Source organism: Rousettus aegyptiacus, unplaced genomic scaffold (genome assembly GCF_014176215.1).
Source record: "Rousettus aegyptiacus isolate mRouAeg1 unplaced genomic scaffold, mRouAeg1.p scaffold_m13_p_3, whole genome shotgun sequence".
Lineage (NCBI taxonomy): Eukaryota > Metazoa > Chordata > Mammalia > Chiroptera > Pteropodidae > Rousettus > Rousettus aegyptiacus.
In genome coordinates, this window is record NW_023416306.1 from 26,656,379 (window position 1) to 26,678,269 (window position 21,891).

A 21,891-nucleotide genomic window follows, 5' to 3' on the forward strand; every position below is an offset into this window, starting at 1 on the left:
TTTCTTTTCTAATTATCTGGAAAAGAAAGGGATAGTCAAAATGCCACATATCCCAGAAATAAGGCTATTGGATTGGAAACTGGATTTTCTTTTTTAAACCTTAGTAAGATCAGTTTTACTGAAAAGATTGGGCAACAAATTGCTACGAGTTGTGACGTGAACTTGTGACAACTCACACTTCCCTTCTATCCTCTACGCTACTATGACCATATCAAATCGCCAAACTCAAATTATCAGTCAGCGGTTTCCAGGCAAACATATTAGGCAGAGCTCATACCTCCTGAGTCCCAACCACCACCAGGCCAGAAATGATAATCACTTGAGAATGTTAATTGAATGCTATAATTATAGTCGATGCCTAATAGGCATTTTGCAGTGATATTGTACACTGCCAAGAAAATATTTACTTGGCTAACTCAAGTCCACCATCAAGTCTATTTTTTTTTTTTACAACAGAAATAATGCTTTAATTTGGCACCACCAGACACACCAGAATGAAGCATCTTGGATATTTCAAATATAATCAAGATGTCTCTTCTGCTTTTGTCTCTTTTAGAAGTCATATGACTCCTTTCTCTGCAGGATCTATACCTAAGTTCCGTATGGGTTCTTTTTTGTTCCTTACTCACTTTTAATGAGATCAGCTATCTATTAAAGTTTCATTTGTGGGGATGCTGGGGGTTCTGAAACTTTGGATCAGGTTTCTTGTCTCAAACTCCCTTTCATCAAATTTGTTATTTCCTTTGCAACTGGATGAATATTCCCCTTCGAATGTTCGGCTCATGCTGTTTACAGCAAAGTGTTTTAAATCATAGGTTTAAATCATAGGCCTCCTCAGCCTCCTTTCACCCACCCTACCTGGAGCAGTTGCCCTGGATCGGAAGTCAGTCTCAGACGATGGAAATGGTGGACGCATGTGGTTTTGCCTTTAACACCAACTTCCCAGTTGTTCTCAGGGATGCACTGGTCCTCCACGGTGACATTTCTATCCATCTGGTGACCCACTCAGCTCAGGGCCACATCATTCTATCGGCATGGGATCTAATGGGAATCCTCACATTTAGGGAAATCTCTTTCTTGCTCAAGCCCTGAGGTGGTCTCCATTCCTCTCTCATTTTCCTTCAGATTTTATAGTATTTGGTAAACATGCTTCCTAGTTTGTTGTGTAGGGTTGTTGCCTTTTCCTCATTCATTGAAGATGAAGGGCTTCCCCCCCCTTCTCTGTTTTATTTTTTTCTTCATTTGTTGTTGTTTTAAATGGGTTTCTAGGAGAGACAGGAACTAAAATTGCCTTTATGCTGCCATCTTTAACCAGAAGTCCCAAAGGCCTTTTAAACCCAAATCCATTTCTTTATTTCTTATCCTTCTATATCGTGTGTACTTCTGCAAATTGCTTCAAAACATGCTATGGAATAAGACGAGGGGATACTTATGTAAATTTTAAAATGCTATGTCTTCCATTTACCCCTCTCTAAACTTTGAGTTCTATTTATCATTTTAGAAGTCTTTTCATTTTTTACTATCTTTCTTTTCTGTCATTTCTCTCAGCCAGTCTGGAAATTCTTTTATTCTCTAAAAGAGCTCAGAGAGATATTCTTTAAGGTCACTCCTCTTCAGCCAGAAGAGCAAGCTCCACTTGTGGGAGGTGTAATTAGTTCTTTCTCTTTATGGCCAAGTTGTATCCATGAATCTCTACACCACCAGAGTGAAGTGGTTCCCCTCAAAGCTCTCTTGACTACTGTGTGGATAGTGCCTCTTTCTTTCTAGTCTTGATTGAAAGAGCATCTCGGAGAACTGTTTGTAGGCACCCCACCCCGTACCCCTTCTCTGCAGACCTGTTGTATATTACGAGCCCTTAGTCAGCCGAAGAGCCCCCTCATTCCTCCCACCCACACACCAGTGAGACCGTTGAGCAGTATAAGCATGGCAGAAGCAGCATCCTGCTCACCAGAGTTCCCACCTGCTTCCTGCACCTGTTTTCTTAAGTTCCCGATCCAAGAGGAAAGAGAAGATGATTCAACCTTGCATGTATGTTTATCCTGCTGGTGGAATGTCATTAAATATGGAAAATCATGCAAGTAAAGTTCCAAAGAAATGGATCGCTGGATTGACAATCCCCCTGAATTCATCATGTTCACAGCAGGGAAATCTGGTTCCTCAAAAAATATACTTTCAAGATCCAGAAGAATAGAAGAAAGATAAAGTCATGACCTCTCGCTGGTTTGAACAGAGCAGCAGGTGTGAAAGCCCAAATTTAAAAGCAATAACTTCTACTAAGGCTGCTGTTTACCAAGAACCTCCTATTCACAGCTACATGAGAGGCACCCTTAATACCTTACACCGTGCTGTCTTGCCAATAATCCTGCAGGCTATTACCTCCATTTTATGAATAAAGATATTGAGGATTCTGGTCGGGAGTGGAAGGGACCATAGGAATATTTTAAAAGACCGATTATACTGATTGATAATTACCTGTTAAAGCAAAAATGTTTTAACATTTGGTTTTCAGTAAATCTTCTAAGATGCTTTAAATTGAGAGATGAAGGCTGACCCTGAACTTAGGTCTTTAAGCAATTTGAGGTTCGAGACTAGTCTTTCCTGAGACGCTTTTGAGTATGTGAATAAAGCCTGCATCTCTCCCAGGCCAACAAGCCCTCTTTTCAAGGTCAGCTGCTGACCTAAGAGGGTCGACAACACAAGCTGAAATATCTAGATGCAGTTCTGTTTTTGTCATTATGACTGCAAATATGACTAAATAGTACTTCCCAACAATATCAAAGATCCCAGGACTTTTGAACTAGAAAGAATCTTAGTGATTCTTACCCCCTGCATTTCAAAGAGATGACAACCGAGGCCTAAGCAGGTAAGTCTCTTTACTCAGTTTACTTTTTGGAACTATATAAGGACAAAAAGTCAGTATTAAAAAAAAATAATAATAATTCCTCCCTGATGTTTGCATAACCCCCTCTAATATTGAAATGAAAGGAAAATACAGTACTGCAGCTTCAGTACAGATACCTTCAGTCTGAAGGGGGTGAGAGAATTGAGGCTGAGTGGAGAAGACGTGGAAGAGGGAGCAGTGACCCAGGAAAGCGCCAGGGAAAAGCAGAGATGCAACACATTCCGGGAGTGCAAGGAAGGCCACATTTGTTTATTTTGTAAATTAAATTAGAACCGTTTCACAGTTCCATCCACCAAAAGCGAGAGGCCCAGTATCTTACCCTCATAGCTCCCTCCACTCCACTCCCCGAGATAGTATGAAAACCCCAAGGGCTTACACATCTTGAAAACACTCTGTGGCTCTCTTGCATGGACATTGGAACTAACCCCCCACCATCTATCCAGTGTCTTCTACCATCAACTCAGTGACCCCTATATCCGCTCCTTATTCCCCATCTTCCTTCTAGTGCCGCTACTATTTCCTGCAGGAAAGTCTTGTTTACCCAGTGCCCTGCAGACCAAAATGGGCCTTCAAAGAAAGGTTATGATTTTTAGTACGTTGTCCTTTCATGTACCCTCCAGCTCTTCCTAACTTCAGAGGTGCAAAGCCACAGTTGGTTCAGGCACTATGAAATCTGCAACCACCTTCCTAGAGATCACCAGGGGTCAGGCGACTTACCCCTTCAACCCCACTAAACCCTGGGGACATCCACTCTTCTCCCACAGGAAGAAGGCCCAAACTTCAGAATTATAAAGCCCAGTCAACTGAAATAGTTTTCTTTGTATTGTTTGGGATTTTTTAAAATAGGCATTTAGGGGATGCCTGGTATATAAAAGGCATTATTCATATGCCATTCAACCCTCATAACAATGCTTTGCTGTAGATCTCCATTCTCAGCTTCAGCAACTTATCCAAGGTCGTTCAGCTAGTGCTGAGATTTGAATTCAAATAGGAATCCCCAATGTTCAGGATCTAAAATAGCACATTCTGGCTTCTCTGTTGTTAAATTTTGTGAACCAGAGAATCGAGTTTAAAAGGCAGGCTTCATCTAGAACAATTCTCTTGCTAATACTTTGATCCGCCTTCAGTAGAGCAGAGAAGTGGGGCTGTCGTCATTGGAGGGTATTCTACAGCACAGAGTGAAATCTACCTTCCTCCACTTTTTCCTAGATATCCGGGCTCGGCCTCCAGGCCACACACAGCCAACGCAATCCCTTCTCTCTCTCTCTCTCTCTCTCTCGATAGCATTTCAGAGTTTGGATAAAAGCTCTTCTGTCTTCCTTCCATTTTTCTTTTGCAGCCTAGTCATCTCCACATTCTTCTGCTTTTTCGTCTTTGGCTGATTTCAACTACTCTGTATTTTATTTCCAGTATGAAGCTTGGTCTTTTGAAAGAAGTATCAACTATGTTGGTGATGTTATTGGTCATTTGCTTTGAGTGAATCTTCATCCTACTATTTGGCAGACTCTGCTAGATGCCAGAAATATTTGAATACAACTCGTAGGTGATTTGGGAACATCCTTGAAAAACCTGCCTAGTGGGTAACAAGATATTTACCTGTAATTACCTCAGAACAAAGGTTAAGCACTTTGGAATATTGAAGACATTTTAAAAGATTATTTTCAAAATTTGTAAGAGGGGAAAATATTAGAACACCTGTTCTTAAAAATCACTGTGAAGTATTCATGTACAAATAACCTAAAACTACTGATTAGTGAATCTCTTTGGAGTTATTCAGGTATGTGAATTCCGAAAGTCTCAGCTGGGAAAAGAGAATTTCCCCCAAGAGTTCCTTCTTAAATCCATTTATTTTACAATTTTCTTTATAATACTACACCTTTCCTCAGGGATTATAGCCATGATATTTAAATAGGGGTTTTTGTAATAAGGATTTTTTAAAAATAGATCTTCCTTGGCAAGTGAGAGAAGTTCTTCTGGAACTGTTCTAGTCTTTGAGATAAACATTATGTAAAAGAGTGTTTATGCCGTGAACCTAGAGATTCACCTGAAGCACGATCATGCCCTCTATAGAGCAGTTTTACAGTCATGAATTTCATTCTAGGATTAAATATAGAAAGGCTCTGGTTCTTGGACATTTTACATCCTTTCTAAGGCTTGTGTTACTGTTTGTTTAAGGACTCTGATTGTAACTGGTGACTTTTTGGTAAGGTCAGGATGGAATTCTCTTAGGTACTTAGGGATCTCCTGCTCTCCTTTATACACAATCCTCATTGGCAGTGTTTGGACTGGATTCTACTGAAAGATGAACTGTGGACCTGACTCATTGTATAAAATTTATGATGTCCAAATAAGATTGCCAGATTTAGAAAAAAAAAAATAATGCCTGGTTAAATTTGAATTTCAGATGAACGACAATTTCTTCATAAGTATGTCCCAAACACTGTATTGCATCTGGCATCCTTATGCCCAAACTCAGTGTCACTGCCCAATGTTAATTTTCACTAATGAACCTTTAGAAATATCTCCATTGTGTGATAGAATAAAAACTGCATCTATTTTTTAAATCTCTATTAAAGACATAACAAATCCTTTTTTGACAAAAGAAATATGTGCCAATTGAGACATATGGCTAGTCTCATCCAATGTATGTGCCTTGCACAGAATTGGAATCTGGAACTCCACTCATTTCTTAAGAGCTGATAATTAGAGGAAACTACAAATGAGCTCAAAACAAAGAAAGATGAAAGAAGAAGAAAATGATCTAAGCACCCAAGGAATCGTGAAGAGGTCAGAAATCCTGGATCTTACCATTGTTTTCCCTCACATGTAGCACTGTGTTGAGTACACCATAAATATTTGTACAATAATAGATAGATGAATACAGGAATGAATAAGTTATGCTCCGAGCCTCTTTCTCAAGCCACCACAAGCTATCTAGGGGCTTTTCAGATCTCAAGAATGTGTTAGGCTCTAAAATAAGAGATTAATTATGTTTTCAAATATGTAGCTGCGTGAAGGATGGGATAGGATGAAATGGGACAGAAGAAATGGAACTGGAACACCTAAACCGAATAATAATAAAAGCTGTCCAATGCCAAGAGTTTATTTATGCTCAGATGACATCTTAACGTCACTATGTCTCTGAAACATAAGAATTTTACAATAGAATGTTAACGAGCATTTTTGAGACATCTATTAAAGTATTGATCAGAAAGTTTGCTCCAAGTAATTGGGCCTTAGGGTGGATGTTATTTAATTGGCTGAGTGGAGATTCATTTAATATTCTCGTGCAAAACCAGTGATGCTAAAGATATTTTAAGTTTTGATCACTTCAACTGAGCACACATCAAACTCTTTGCCTTTCCTATATTCTTTGATTCTTGAATTTGTGATAACTTGGAGAATGTGATCAATTTCATGAGATAAAACATTAGCCAGAAAAATGCAAGTAACTAATACATATTTTGTTCTATAAGAGGGGAATTATTTCCCTATAAAAGAAACATAATCCCTATTTTCCATGATTCAGATACATAAAGTTTTATTTTATCATGTAAATGCACATTTTAATACATTTTTATTGTTTTGTTTATCCCAATTCACTTTTCAGATTCATCAAAAAAATTCAATGTGGATATTTTATTTTTCAAAGTTGATTGAAGCAAATATGGACAATGAATGGTCTCCAATTCTATGTATTAAATTTTAAGGACATATTTTCTGTACTATGCTGGGCAGAAAACAGCTATCTATTACATAAAGTCATTTAAAGAAGCAAATAAGCTTTTGTAATCTGTTTGTCAGCAATAAGATCTTTGGCAATACACATATAGTTGACTTAATAAAATAAGCCTCTGTTTTTATTTGATTTTAGATTGTATTTGAAAATGAAAAATCCAAGTTTTTGTCTTACAGGACAACATTGAACAGATCGATCTAATCAATGTAAATTGAATTGTATTGTATTTATTTAGAAATGTATCACTTATCCATCTTTATCCAAAAATGGTCATGAGGTTATATAACCTACAACACATCCGTAAGTATTATTTAAAATAATAAGAAGGGGTAATCTTTTAGATAGATATTTGAAGTTAACTTATATGTTCTCTTGAGCTTTATTAAGGTTAAAAAATATAGCTTATTCAACCATTCCGCATAACATTGTAATGTCACTGAATGAACTGAATGTTTCTGTCCCGCCCCACCCCCAACAAAAAAAAAAAAGAAAAAAAATTCATGTATGTCGAAATCCTAACCTCCAATGTGAGGGGATTTAAAGGTGGGACCTTTGGAAGTGATTAGATCGTGAGAGGAAAACCCTCATGAATGGGATTAGTGCCCTTAAAAAAGAGACCCCAGAGAGCTCACTTGACCCTTCCACCATGTGAAGACACAGCGAAGGATGGCTGTCTATGAAGCAGGAAGCCCACAGTCGCCAGATCTCAAATCTGCCAGTGTCTTGATCTTGGACTTCCCAGCCTCCAGAACTGTGAGAAATAAACATTTAGTGTTTAAGCCACCCAGTCTATGGTATTTTTGTTACAGCAGCCTAAATGGACTAATATAATATCCTTCCATTCTTTCTCTGTACTTGAACAAGCTCAGGCTTAAAAATGACCCACTTATAGTATGAAACCAAAATCTGGCCACAAAACAATGGAAAACCGACAGATTGCCTTTCTTGTTCTGGACAACATAGTAAAGTCTCACCTGTTCATGTTACCTTTTGCTATTCCTAAACAGCTATAAAAGATAAAATAAATCTGTAAAATACTTATTTTATTTTATTGTTGTTTATTATCGAATGAATGTGAGTGTCGAGGTAACATTTTAAAGAATTTTAATGTGCTTTTCTTCCCCCCCCTTCTTTGTATATCATATTTGTCTTTTCAGCCAGGGGATCATTGCCTTGAGGAGACTAAGGATTGTTAAAGCTGAATTGCAAAGAAAAAGAAGTCAATTCACCTTTAACTTTCAAATCAGGACCTTAAAATTGTGAGTGGAGAATCTCATTTTCAAAAGCAAAGTTTTGGGGGGAGAAGAAAAGATTTACAGGATCCAGAGAGCCAGGTCTTAAAGGGCTCAGTTTATAGTGTTTACCATGAACCGTTGAGCAGGCAGAATGCAGGACACGAATACAAATAGCAAATAACAACAACGCTCCTTAGGAAGGAAGAGACTACAGTTAGAGGGAAGAAGAGAACAAGAGAGCTGAGACTTAGTTATGGTCCTCCTTCCCTCCCCACACAAGGTCCCCACCCTTCCCCTCCTTGCCTGCTGTCTGGAGCAGGAGCCCCTAAGAGAGCATCCTGTTGTCGGAGAGGGTGCCTGTTTTGTGCTTCCTCCAGATCCTCACTAGCCTTTGCAGTGCTATCCCGTCCTGTTGCTCTTCAGGTGTCAGCTCTATCTCCACTGTATGCACTTTTTTTTTTTCAATTAGAGTTGACATTTGATATTTTTTTACATTAGTGTCAGGTGTACAGCACGGTGATTAGACATTTATATAATTTATGAAATGATCCACCCCACCCCACCCCCGATTAATATCCAGCTGGCACTATACATAGTTATTACAATATTATTGGCTGTATTCTTTGTGCTATACTTCACATCCCTGTAGTATTTTGTAACTACCAGTTTGAATTTCTTATTCTCTTCACCTTTTTCACCCAGCTCCCTAACCCCCCTCCCATCTAGCAATTACTGGTTTGTTGTCTGTATCTGAGTCTGTTTTCATTTTGTTTGTTCATGTTTTTTGTTCCTTAGATTCTACATATATGTGAAATCATATGGTGTTTATCTTTCTCTGACTTATTTCACTTAGCATTAGACCCTGTAGGTCTACCCATGTTGTTGCAAATGGTAAAATATCATTTTTTATGGCTGAGTAATATTCCATTGTACCATAACTTCTTTATTTAATTGTCTATTCACGGGCACTTAGGTTGCTTTTATTTTAGCTATTGTAAATAGCGCTGCAAGTGAACTTAGGGGTGCATATATCTCTTCGAATCAGTGTTTTGGTTTTCTTTGGATAAATATCCAGAAGTTAAATTTCTGGGTCATAAGGTAAATCCATAATGGCCTTACCAATTTGCAATCCCATCAACAGTGCTCAAGAGTTCCCTTTTCTCCACATCCTCGCCAACACTTGTTTTTTGAGTTATTGATGATAGCCATTCTCAGAGGTGTGAGGTGATACTTCATTGTGCTTTTGTTTCTATATTAAATATTTTATTTATTCAGTCATTTATTTATTTATTTATTTAAATTAGTTTAAACTCTATAGTACATTGGTTAGACAGCTATATGGTTCATAAAACAATCCCCCCAATTGCTCCCTCCCTTCCCTGGCCCTCCACTTAGCCATCATATTAATGCTAACCATAGTCCCTATGCCATGCTCCCCATGACCAGCTATCAACTACTAATTTGTACTTCTTTAACCCTCCACCCTATTCTCCCAGTCCCCCAACCTTCCTCCCCTCTGTCTGTCACCAAATTGTTCACTATATTTGTGAGCCTGTTTTTGATTTGTTTGTTCTTTTTGTTCCTTAGATTCTGCATGGTATTTATCTTTGACTTATTTCACTCAACATAATAACCTCTAAGTCCATCCATGTTCTTGCAAATGATAGGATTTCTCTTTTTTTTTTAATGGCTGAGTAATATTCTCATTGTGGTTTTACTTTGCATTTCTCTGATGATTAGTGATGTTGAGCATCTTTTCATTTGTCTATTGGTCATCAGCATGTCGTCTTTGGAGAAATGTCTATTCACTTCCTTCACCCACTGTTTAATTGGATTTTTTTTTTTTTTTGGTGTGGAGGTATATGAGTTTTGTATAAATTTTGAAAATTAACCTTTTATCAGATGTATCATAGGCAAATCTCTTCATCCATTCTGTAGGTTGTCTTTTCATTTTGTTTTCCTTTTTCATTTTACTGTGTAAAACTTTTTAGTTTGATGTAGCCTCATTTGTTTATTTTTTCTTTTGTTTCCTTTGCTGAAGAGACGTATCAGAAAAAAAAAATAACACTAAAATCAGAGAGTTTGTTGTCTATGTTTTCTTCTAGGAGTTTTATGGTTTGGGGTCTTACATTTAAGTCTTTAATCCCTTTGAGTTTATTCTTGTATGTGATGTAAGAAGGTGGTCCAGTTTCATTTTTTTGCATGTATCTGTCCAGTTGTCCCAATATCATTTATTGAAGAGACTGTCTTTACCCTATTGTATATTCTTGCTGCCTTTGTCATAGATTAAATGACCACATAGGTGTGGATTTATTTCTGGGATCTCTACTCTGTTCCATTGATCTGTGTGTCTGTTTTTATTCCAGTACCATGCTGTTTTGATTACTATAGCTTTGTAGTATAGTTTGATATCAAGTAGTGTGATACCTCCACATTGTTCTTCTTTCTCAAGATTGCTGTGGCTATTTAGGGTCTTTTGTGGTTCAATATACATTTTTGAATTATTTGTTCTAGTTCTCTGAAAAATGGCATTGATATTTTGACAGGGGTTGCACTGAATCTTAGATTGCTTTGGGTAATATGGACATTTTAATGATGTTAATTCTACCTATCCATGAATATGATATATGCTTCCATTTATTTGTATATTTTTCAATTTCATTCTTCAATGACATAATTTTCTGAGTACAGGTCTTTTACCTTTTTGTATTTATTCATAGATATTTTGTTGTTTTTGATGCAGCTGTAAATTAGATTATTTTCTTAATTGCTTTTTACGATAGTTCATCGTTTGTGTATTAAATGCAACCAATTTCTGAATGTTAATTTTGTATTCTGCTACTTTACTGATTTCATTGATCAGTTCTAACAGTTTTTTGGTGGAATTTTTAGAGTTCTTTATATGTAGCATCATGTCATCTGCAAAAACAACAGTTTTTACTTCTTTCTTTCCTATTTGGATGCCTTTTATTTCTCTTTCTTGTGTGATAGGACTTCCAATACTATGTTGAATAAAAATGGTAAAAGTGGACATCTTTATCTTATTCTTGATCTTCAGTAAAAAGCTTTTAACTTTACCCCCATGGGTTTGTCATATATGATCTTTATAATGTTGGAGCATTGTCCCTCTATTCCCACTTTGGCGAGAGTTTTATCATAATCGAATTCTGGATTTTATCAAAGCCTTTTTCTGCATCTATTGAGATGATCATGTGACTTTTATCTTTTAATTTGTTAATGTGGTATATCACATTAATTGATTTGTGAATATGAACCAACTTTTCATACCAAGAATAAATCCAACTTGAACATGGTATATGATATTTTTAAAGTATTGCTGAATTCAGTTTGGTAATATTTCATTGAGGAATTTTGCATCTCTGTTCATCAGGGATATCAGCCTATAGTTTTCTTTTACTGTAATGTCTTTGTCTGGTTTAGGAATCAGGGTAATGGTGGCCTTGAGCTTGGGAGGCTTCTCTCCTCTTGAATTTTTCAGAATAGTTTAAGAAGAACAGGTATTAATTCTTCTTTGAATGTTGGGTAAAATTCACCTTTAAAACCATTCAGGCCAGGACTTTTGTTTATTGGAAGTTGTTTGATTACTGATTCAATTTTGTTAGTGGTAATGGGTCTGTTTAGATTTTCTGTTTCTTCATGATTCAGTCTTGGAAGACTGTATGTTGCTAGGAATTTATCCATTTCTTCAAGATTTTCCAAACTGTTGGAATACAGTTCCAATACAGTTGCTCATAGTATTTTCTTATAATCTTTGTATTTCTGGGGAGTCAGTTGTCACTTCTCATCTTTCATTTCTAATTTTATTTATTTGAGTTCTCTCTTTTTCTTGATGAGTCTAGTTAAAGGTTTATCAATTTTGCTTATCTTTTCAAAGAACAAGCTCTTATTTTCATTGATCTTTTTTTTAGATTCTAATTTATTTCCTCTCTGATCTTTATTATTTCCTTCTTTCTATTCACTGTAAGTTTTGTTGTTCTTTTTACTAGTTCCTTTACGTGTAAGCTTAGATTGTTTATTTGAGCGTTTTCTTGTTTCTTGAGGTAGACCTGTATTGCTATGAATTTTCCCCTTGGGACTTCTTTCACTGTGTCCCATAGATTTTGAGTCATTGTGTTTTCATCTTTTGATTTCTTCCTCGATCTCGCTGTTAATCCATTTATTGTTCAGTAGCATGTTATTTAGCCTCTGTGTGTGTTTTTTGTTTGTTTGTTTTCCTCTTGTATTTGATTTATCGTATTTGGTTTTATACCATTATGGTCAGAGAAGATGCTAGGTATGATTTTAATTTTCTTAAACTTATTGAGACAGGTTTTGTAGCCTGTGATCTATCTTGGAAAATGTTCCACGTGCGCTTGAGAAGAATGTATATTCTGCTGCTTTTGGGTGAAATGCCCTAAAAATATCAATTAAATCCATCTGATCTAGTGTGTCATTTAAGTCTGCTGTTTCCTTGTTGATTTTCTTTCTGGAAGATGGGTCCACTGAAGTCAATGGGGTGTTAGAGTCCCCTACGCTGACTGTATTACTATCGATCTCTCCCATTATGTTGGCCAGTGTTTGCTTTATATATTTAGGTGCTCCTGTGTTGGATGCATAAATGTTTACTAGGGTTATGTCTTCTCGTTGAGTTGAACCCTTTAGCATTACGTAATATTCTTTGTTTCTTATTATAGCCTTTGTTTTAAAGTCTATTTTGTCTAATATAAGTATTGCTACCCTAGCTTTTTTTCATCTCCACTTGCATAAAGTATCTTTTTCCATCCCTTTACTTTCGGTCTGTGTGTGTCTTTTGATCCGAAGTGTGTCTCTTGTAGACAGCATATGTGTGGGTCTTGTTTTCTTATCCATTCAGCTACTTTATGCCACTGCACATACTATGTGTGTTCTCAATGTGTGCCATGGCCTCCAGTTTGAGATCAGCTTTCTCAGAGAACTCTCCAACGTGATTCTAGGCCTCTTACAATCTTTTTGGCAGCTCTGAGTCTCCTTCTAGAGCTCGGGAGGACATTTGGATTTCCTCCAAAGTTCATGCAGACATGGAGAGCTGGAAGGGGTGGTAAAATGACTTCCTCAAGTACTCTCTGGCTACACACACCATGTCTTCACTACTACTCTATTGTAATGGATCCATGGGGTTCAAAATACCTATGAGGACATTTTTCTCCCAGAGTTTTGATGATACCTTAAGCACCCTCCCTCCCTCACCTGCCATTATGAGGTCACAAACTTATCTGGGGCTATCACCCCCAATTTTTAATTAAATAATATTAACTGAATTAGTATGTATACGTTTTTTAAAGTGCACAAAGCATAACTATACAGTTGGATGCATTTTCACATCCAGGCATATCAGGAAATAGATCATTACAGAACTCCTCCTTGTGCGTCATTAATACCCCCTTCCCAAAGGTAATGACTGTACTGTCTGCCATCACAATAGATAAGTGTTGCCTGTTTTTGAGCTTTATACAATACGTATTCTTTTGTGTCTGGTTTCTTTCACTTCATACTATGTGTGTGTTATTCATTTATGTTGTCACTTATATCTATAATTTATTCGTTTTCATTATTGAAGAGTATTCTATTGAATAAATATGTCACATTTCTTTATTTTTCCATTCAACTGATGATAGATATTTGAGTGTTGACAGTTTTTGGCTATTACAGTTTTTGGCTATTACAAATAAGTGTGTTGTGAACATTTCTGATAATGTTTTATGTTGCCCACATGTACACATTTATGTTGGATTTATACCTAAGAGTCATAAGCTATGTGTATATTCAATTTTAATAACTGCTGATGGTTTTCCAAAATGGTCATATTAGTTTGAACCTTAAGAAATTGTCGTTTTTGCAAGTCAAAATAGATGAATATCAGTAATTTTATTGGTTTAACCCCAAATTTACACTTCTAAAAGCAATGCATGGAAGTTCCGGTTGGTCCACATCCCCACCAACCTGTGATAGTATCAGTGTTTTAAATGTACCCATTCTAGTTAGTGTGTAGTATTACCACTTTGTAATTTTAATTCCCATTCTCATAGTGACTAATGATCATCGGGCCCCTTTTCATATCCTTATTGGCCATTTGGATATCCTCTTTTCTAAAGTTCTGTTCAAGGTTTCTTGCATTTTTAAAACATTGGATTATCTATCTTTTATGATTGATTGCACATGTGCCTTTTATATTCTGGACATAAGTTCATTGTCAAATACATGTTTTGTAAAGATCTTCTCCCTCTTAGTGGTTTGCTTTTCACTCTGAATAGTATATTTGATGAACAGAAGTTTCTTTTGTTTTTATGTAGCCCGATTTTTGGATATTTTCCTTTTCATTTAGCGTTACTTCTACCCTAATGTTCAAGAACTATTTGTCTACTCCAAAGTCATTAGCATATTCTCCTATGTCATCCTCTAGAAACTTTATAATTTTAACTGTTAAATTTATATCTATAATCCACTTAGAGTTGATTTTTGCATAAAGTATGAAGTGGGTGACAAGATTTATATTTTGCCCATATGGATATCCTATTGATCCAGAAGCATTTATTGAAAAGACAAATCTTTTCTTACTGTACTGCAATGCCCCTTTGTCATCAACCAGGTGACCATACAAGTGTTGGTCTATATCTGGACTTTCTATTCTATACCACTGATTTATCGATCTATCTCTTACCAGTGCTACACTCTTGTAATTACTATAGCTTTATCTGGCAGTCTAAGTCTTCCAATATTATTCTTCAAGATTGCTTTGGGTAGTCTTGGCCCTCTGTGTCTCCATATCAATTTTGGAAGCAGCTTGTTAATTTTTACACACACACACACACACACACACACACACACACCTGCTGACCTTTTGATTAAGCTTATAATAATCTATAAATTAATTTGGGGAAATGTAATAATATTGAGTTTTCTAATCCATGAAGGTGGAGTAGGTTTTCACTTGCTTTGTTCCTCTTTGCGGAGCAGTAAATGCTTTGAGAGATAAAGGAATGCAGAACAGCAGGCTCATCACGAGGAGTTTTATCCTTTCAAGGATCTTGACCCTTGGCTGCTTGGTAATTGGTAGTTCATAACACCTTCAAACAGATAGTTTCCCTAGTTTTTCTTGGAAGGAGACTGATCTGATACAAGCTAGTTCACCAAAGGGGAAGTGAATGTAAGATGGAAAGTAGAGGTGAGAGGTGGGGTAAGCAGGAGTCTGGTATCCAACAAAGCTGAGTTCAAACCCAGGTTTTGCTCTATTTGTAATTTACTTGTGACCTCGACGAGCCTCAGTTTCCTTAAAAAACATCGGATCAAAGACATAGAGGTGGGAAATGATAAACTATGTTCAGAGAATGGCTATTCTTCTGGAAAAAGGATACATGGAAGAAAGGACTAAAACTGCAGAGAGAGGTCCATAGAATATGGACAGTTACTCTACGTGTTCACCATGTACCAGGTGCTGTGCTATGAGACACTGTTATCTTCATGTCTCAGATGAATAAACTAAGAATTGAAGTAACAATAAGTGGTGAGCCCAAATTTCAACTCAGGCAGGCTAATTCAGGACACCTGCTCCTAACCAGAGACTTCAGCAGTGGACCACAAAGCCTAAACCTTATTCTATATTTACTGGAGAGCTTTCAGATTTCTTTAAGGCAGAAATGATGTATGAATTAGAAAGATTATTCTGGTCATGCTTAAAGGATGAATAAATCTCTCAACATAATTTTATATTTAGATTTCTATGTCATTGTTTTGTATTATTTAAACAAAGCAAAAGCAACCAACAAAAAAAACTCCTGCAATATATTGAGTCATGTATTAAAAGAGACCACCACCCTACTTGTTGCAAATGTTATGTTTTCTTGGTTTTATATTTTTATCTTGAGTTTCTGGATTCATAATTCCTACCAAACTACTTCTTGAGAAATGAGTATGTGTGATGTATTATGTCTTCTGTATATATTTGACTTCCTTTTTGGCCTAATTCCACATGTTCGAGATTGCTATCCTTATTAGCTATATTGTTTTCATTTTTAGTATTATTACTTTTTAATTGCTAAAAAAAAAATTCTTAATAGCATAATCTTATCAATGCCTCTGTGCATGTCTTCTGCTGGCATGGGGGATTTTAGATGCTATAGATATTTTTAATAAATTATTTTAATTTCTCCAGTTGTGAAAATAGTGTGCATTTTTAGTTTATTTTATGTGAAATCATCTTTTTGTGATTAATTCCTAATCTATTATTAGCTTTTTCTTTTTCCTTGTTGTCATCTTATCCCATTTGTTCTTTTCATTAAAAACTCATCGTTGTCTGCCTTTTGGCAGAGACAGTTTAGCTTTGCATATTCTAAGTAGGTGATACTATCTAGTATTATTTCTTACATAGTTAAATACTGCATAAATTTATTACTTCTAAGCAACTGGGCCAATATCACTGTCTTCTTATTTTTTAGACTTCTATTGTCTTAGTTTCTTAGTCAGTTCAGGCTGCTATGATGAATTATGATAGATGGGGTGGCTTAAACAACAAACATTTATTGTTCACAGTGCTGGAGACTGGGAAGTCCAAGATCAAGGTGCCGGCAGATCTGGTGTCTGTCTGGTAAGAGGCAGCTTTCTGGTTTGCAGATGGATGCCTTCTTGTATTCTCACACAGCAGAGAGCAGAGAGATGAAGCAAGCTCTCTGTCCCATGTCTTCTTGTAAGGGCGCAAATCCCATTCATGAGGATAGAACCTCTCAAATCACCTTCCAATACCATCGTATTGAGGGTTAGGATTTCAACATAAAAAGGGATGGCACAGACATTCGGTCTATAACATTTCGGCTTGATGCTGAAATCCTCTCGACTTAACAATGATGATTTCACTGCATGCTATTTAATCTGCTAGCTTCTCAGGATATTTACCAGGCCTGTGAATTTAATGGATTAGTTGTCTCTTGGGTCCATTATTAAAGGGATTTTTTAAATCGGTTGATAGTGAGGATTCTCCACATGATTTTACGTGTCCTACAATGATAATAAACATAACCATAATAGCAATAATAATAAATTTGAGTATTTATTATGTTCCTGGCCCTGTGTTAAATGCTCTGCATACATCGTCTCATTTAATCCTCCCCAAATAAGTATCGCTAACCCATTTATCTTATGACAACACTAACTCAGACACTAAGTGCCAGAGTATGATTTAAACCCAGGTCTTTCTGACTCCGGCGTCTATGCTCTGCTACATTTAACATTAGCTTCATGTGACGCAGTTGCTTTTCAATAACACCGACAATTTGGTTAAGCTCATCCTCTTGGGTATTTGACTTCATTCTCTTGACTTAGTTTTGCCATATAAAACCTTTCTTCGAAGCATATAAAATAAGTAACCTAGGGGAAATTCTATGGCAAGAACTGAAATAAACATTCAGAGTTTCAAGTCACACCATCATTTAAACTACATTTTCGAATGCATGCAACGTATTGACTGGCTCAGGTTTTAAATCATTTCTGAAGCTTTGCAGTATCCGTGCTTGGTTCTTCCTGTGCCGTTTGGCATGTAGGTGCCTGGAGATTTGGTTAACCATAGAGAGAGAGAGTTACTCGCCGTTGTTTTATGGAATCCGGTGAGAACATGAAGCACAGCACAATGAGACAAGAACCTCGAGTAGCCTCCGCGTCCCAGTCCCCAGACTTAAGCCACCAGGGAGCACACACAAGACCAAATAAAATAGTCACTAGGGGACTACATGGAAATGGCCACCCTGCCGGCAGGGGCCGCAGTCTCCCAGGCAGAGGTCATGCCATGTCTGCGTCCCCATCTTAGCCGCCCCTTTGGTCCTATGCAGTCTCCAGCTGGCCAAAGCCTGGGCTCTCAAATAAAAAAAGCCTATTGTAACCCTTCTTCGTCAACACTGAGGCTCCTCCTGGCTGAGCACTGGAGCCCTATCCTGGTTAGAGTCCATCCTCCGGTTCTAAACTGATCGTCCCACCCCGTCAACGTGATTATGAATTTCTGTAATGCAATATTTTTACCTCAACTCCTGTTTTGTTTCATCTTCAATACTGTAAAACACACTTTTGACATCTTCACACAGATTTTACTTACAATATTTAATAGGTCCAAAGATGGAGTTTAGAGACGTAGAAATATCTTCTTTCAGGCTTAGCCTGAGTAATTAACAGGCTATGGATTCATGTGTGGGGCAAACAAAAAATAAAAACCAGCTCAGCAAGAATACGTTGCTTTCCTGTGCCAGAGTCTCTCGGGTGTATCTCTTTTGGGGACCTCTTAAAGTGACTGTTAAGCAATATTCAGGCATCCCTGGGTCTTCTGTACATGAGACCGTCCATTAGCGTTATAAGTTTACCCATATCTTAATACCTCACTTATTAATCTGGCGCTTAGCACAGCCAGAAGCAGCCTTTGTGGTTTTTGTTTTTGTTTTTTTCCCCTTCGTTCTTGCAAATCTCAGATTCAGTAGTGTTTTATCCTCCACAACACATTCTTCTGAGTCTCTGTCATTCTCTCTTTTTCAGCTTTGTTTCAGAGCTTCTGCTTCCATCTGCGTTCTAAAGCCTTTAATAATGTGCCTTCATCAGAGTGGCCCCAGGGCAGCTATGTTGATTTCTTAGAGTTCAGGCAAAAAAAAAAGATCACTATCCATCACTGACCTTTAGCCTTTGTTTCTTCTCTCTCTCTCTTTCTCTCTCACCCCCAAGCCCCCGCCCTTATACCACTATTACTACCATCACTCTGTACTCCTAGCTTTCTAGCTGAAGGGTAAAGCCATATCTCTTTCCCCTTAATTTAAGCGGGTCTTAATTTAAGACAGATATTAGCCTTCTCTCAACTCCTTTAATTTACCGAGCTCCTTCTTGCCTCAGGGCCTTTGCGTGCGCAGCTCCTCTGTCTGGACCAGCAGCCTGACTCTTCAGATTCTTCATCTGGCTCCTCTCTCCTCTCATCCTCACATCTCTGCTTTCATGTCACTTACTCAGAGGGGGATTTTCTGGCCAGAACTTTCCTCCCCTGGTCTGAATTACATTGTCTATGTTACTCTCAATCATATCTTCCTGTTCTTGTCCTTTATACTACCTATCACATTTCCAATTATTTGCACGTGTGTGTTTGTTTATTTCATACTATGCTCTCCCACTTGACTTTTAAGACCCATGCAGGCAGGGATGTGTTTGCCATTATAAGCACACACCCAGGCCAAGGTATGAAAAAGCCCTCAATATTTAACTGGATGAGTGAATGAATGATTAAATGCTGAATGTTTTAGGAATATTTTCCTAGGAGACAGAATAAAACAACAAATTTGAAAATGCAGTACCTGAAGAGTTTAGAGAACTCTCTAGCTTAATTTTACTGACCAGCGCCTGGGCTGTCACGTGGAGGAAACTAGTATTGGGGAGGCTTATCATCCCAATTTGCTCAGGGCTGTCTTGGCTTAGCACTGAAAATCTCACATTCTAGGAAACCTGTTGGTCCCAAGCAAACTGGGATAGTTGGGCGCCCTCACTATCACAGTCCTTGGCTTAACCCTACCTGGGAAAGGGAATAACAAATTTTGTTGACCTCTGCATGTTTTCTCTCAGCACCAAAACTGATGAATTTTTGTGGACTTTGTGGCTGTACAAAAATCTTCTTTTCCCCCTTAAATGCAAAGATGAATTTTGGCTGGAAACCAAACCTGGGACTGGGTTCTCATTTTGGTTGATGTATTAAACTAGGGGACCATAAATTTTGAGTTTTTTCCTGGAGTGGCTGTTGCTAAATATGATACTATTTTTATTATATTGAGCTGTACAAGATAACATTTTTCTTCTTCCATATGTTGTTAAGATCTTTTCTTTGCACATGGACTTCAAGAATTTTGGGCCACTAATTACCAGAATGCAACTTTATTTGGGTTTCTTTTTACAGGTGTTCTTGAACTGTTTCTACAATAGCTCTCTGGAAACTGTATTGTGAAAATTTGTCTTTATTTTCTTCCTCTTTTCCTCCTATTTTCTTTTTCACTTCCTTCAAATTTACCTGGGGAACGTTCCACCTCTGCCAATTCTCAAGGACCTCTCTTGTTTTAAAACCCAGTTTATGGAATTTCTTGGCTCTGGCTGTCTTTACCCTCTCATCTGTCAGCCTGTTTTCCATTTCTTCCCACTGACTGGTAATGATTTCCAGTTTGCTGGTCATTGTTTCTAATGTCCTTTTTATAATTCCTCGAAGGTTGTGATTATAAAAAAGGATCAATTCAAAATCATCCTGTTTCTAAATTTCTGAGAAATGCTTTGTAAACCATTCTTTTCTCTTTCTTTCCTGTCTGCTTCCATTTTATTCCATCTTATAATAGTAATTACTAATAATACCATTCAAAGGTATCTTCTTTCATTTAGACACCTTTTTTTTTTCTTTCTGAATTAATTTATTAACTAATCTATTTTCTTTCTTTAGGGGTTTGCCTGGTTTGTAACTCCACAGCCCTCATGACTCCTCCCTTGCTTCGAGTTTTAATAGAGTTCTATTTTTATAAGAGAAAAAAACTCCACAAATTTGAATGCAAAAGCTTGTAATTCATTTTAACCATATCTTTCCATTTTTGCCATTGAGAGTTGGTTATTGAGACAAAATCCATGGCAACACCATCCAGCAGGTGCTATCTTCTCTGGATTTTAGATACAGGGGTTCAGAAGCATCCTCACTCTTGTGAATCCAGACCAGTAATGTGATATGATGTGATATGATATGGTGTCTATCCAGGACTTGGGAGGAAGAAAATTCTATGGATAGTTATCTGAAAATCAGTAAATGGGAGCTATGTGTGATAAGGTACAAAACAGAAGCACTTGGCGACCAGAAGGACTGTTTCCAGCTCATGAATAATAAAATCAATATGAAAATCTTAATAATCAAATAACCTGCAGGCACAGTAGACTCAGAGGTTTGGTGAGGTATCATGATTCCTCCTAAAAACATGCCAAATGCTATTTTCATTGACTTCAAGAAACAGATACATGCCCAGGAAACCTTCAATTATGGGAGTTTACTGGAAGGAAGCAATAGCAGCTCTCAGCCAGCGCTCGCTAGTGCCTCTCTTTCCCCCTCCCCCCACCTCTTTTCATTTAAAAATTGGAGGAAGGGGCCACAAGCCAAGAAACATGAGCAGTTTCAAGAAACTGGAAAAGGCAAAGATACAGATTCTCCCCTGGAGAGTCCAGAAAGGACATAGCCCTGTCAAGATCTTAATCTGAGCCCAGAGAGAACCATGCCTGAGTTCTGATCTAGAGAACCATAAGTAATAAATTAGTGTTGTTTTAAGACACTTAGTCTGTGATAATTTGTACAGTAGCCATAGAAAACAAATACGAAGCTCAATAAATATTTAATTAACCAATTGCAGTGATTTTAATCATTTTTTTCCTAAACCAGAATTAAATCAACTCAAATTTCATAGGGTCTCATCTTTAGCAAATTTCACTTTATCTATAAAGAAGAATAGGAATATAAATCTTTTCTCTTTTTATTAAAACACTCTTTAGAAAATGTAATTCTTAACTTTCAAATTTATACACATATATTTTATCATCTAGATTATATTTTTAACTTTAGCTACGGAGGGTTGGATTTATATAATTTTTTAGAAAATCTAAACCAAACCAAAACATCGACAACAAAATGGAACACCTTATATGTTATCTAAACTCTATGAAGTAAACTAGACAATTCAGAATAAATCAAAAAGTTTGAAGTGCGGTGTTGTCTGAATAACTTGTGTGGTAGCTCTAAATTTTAATCTAATAATTTATTATATAATGTATAATATTAATAGCAATTTATTATTTGCAGAAACTTTTCTATAGCTCATTTAATTTTCTTTTTTCTCTTAACAAAGCTGTAATTTTAAAATGACCAAAAATCTTAAAATTAATAAATTGATTCTAGAACAAACAACCTCTACATCTTTCTTATCCTTTCTTATGATTATAAAAATAGTGTATGTTTA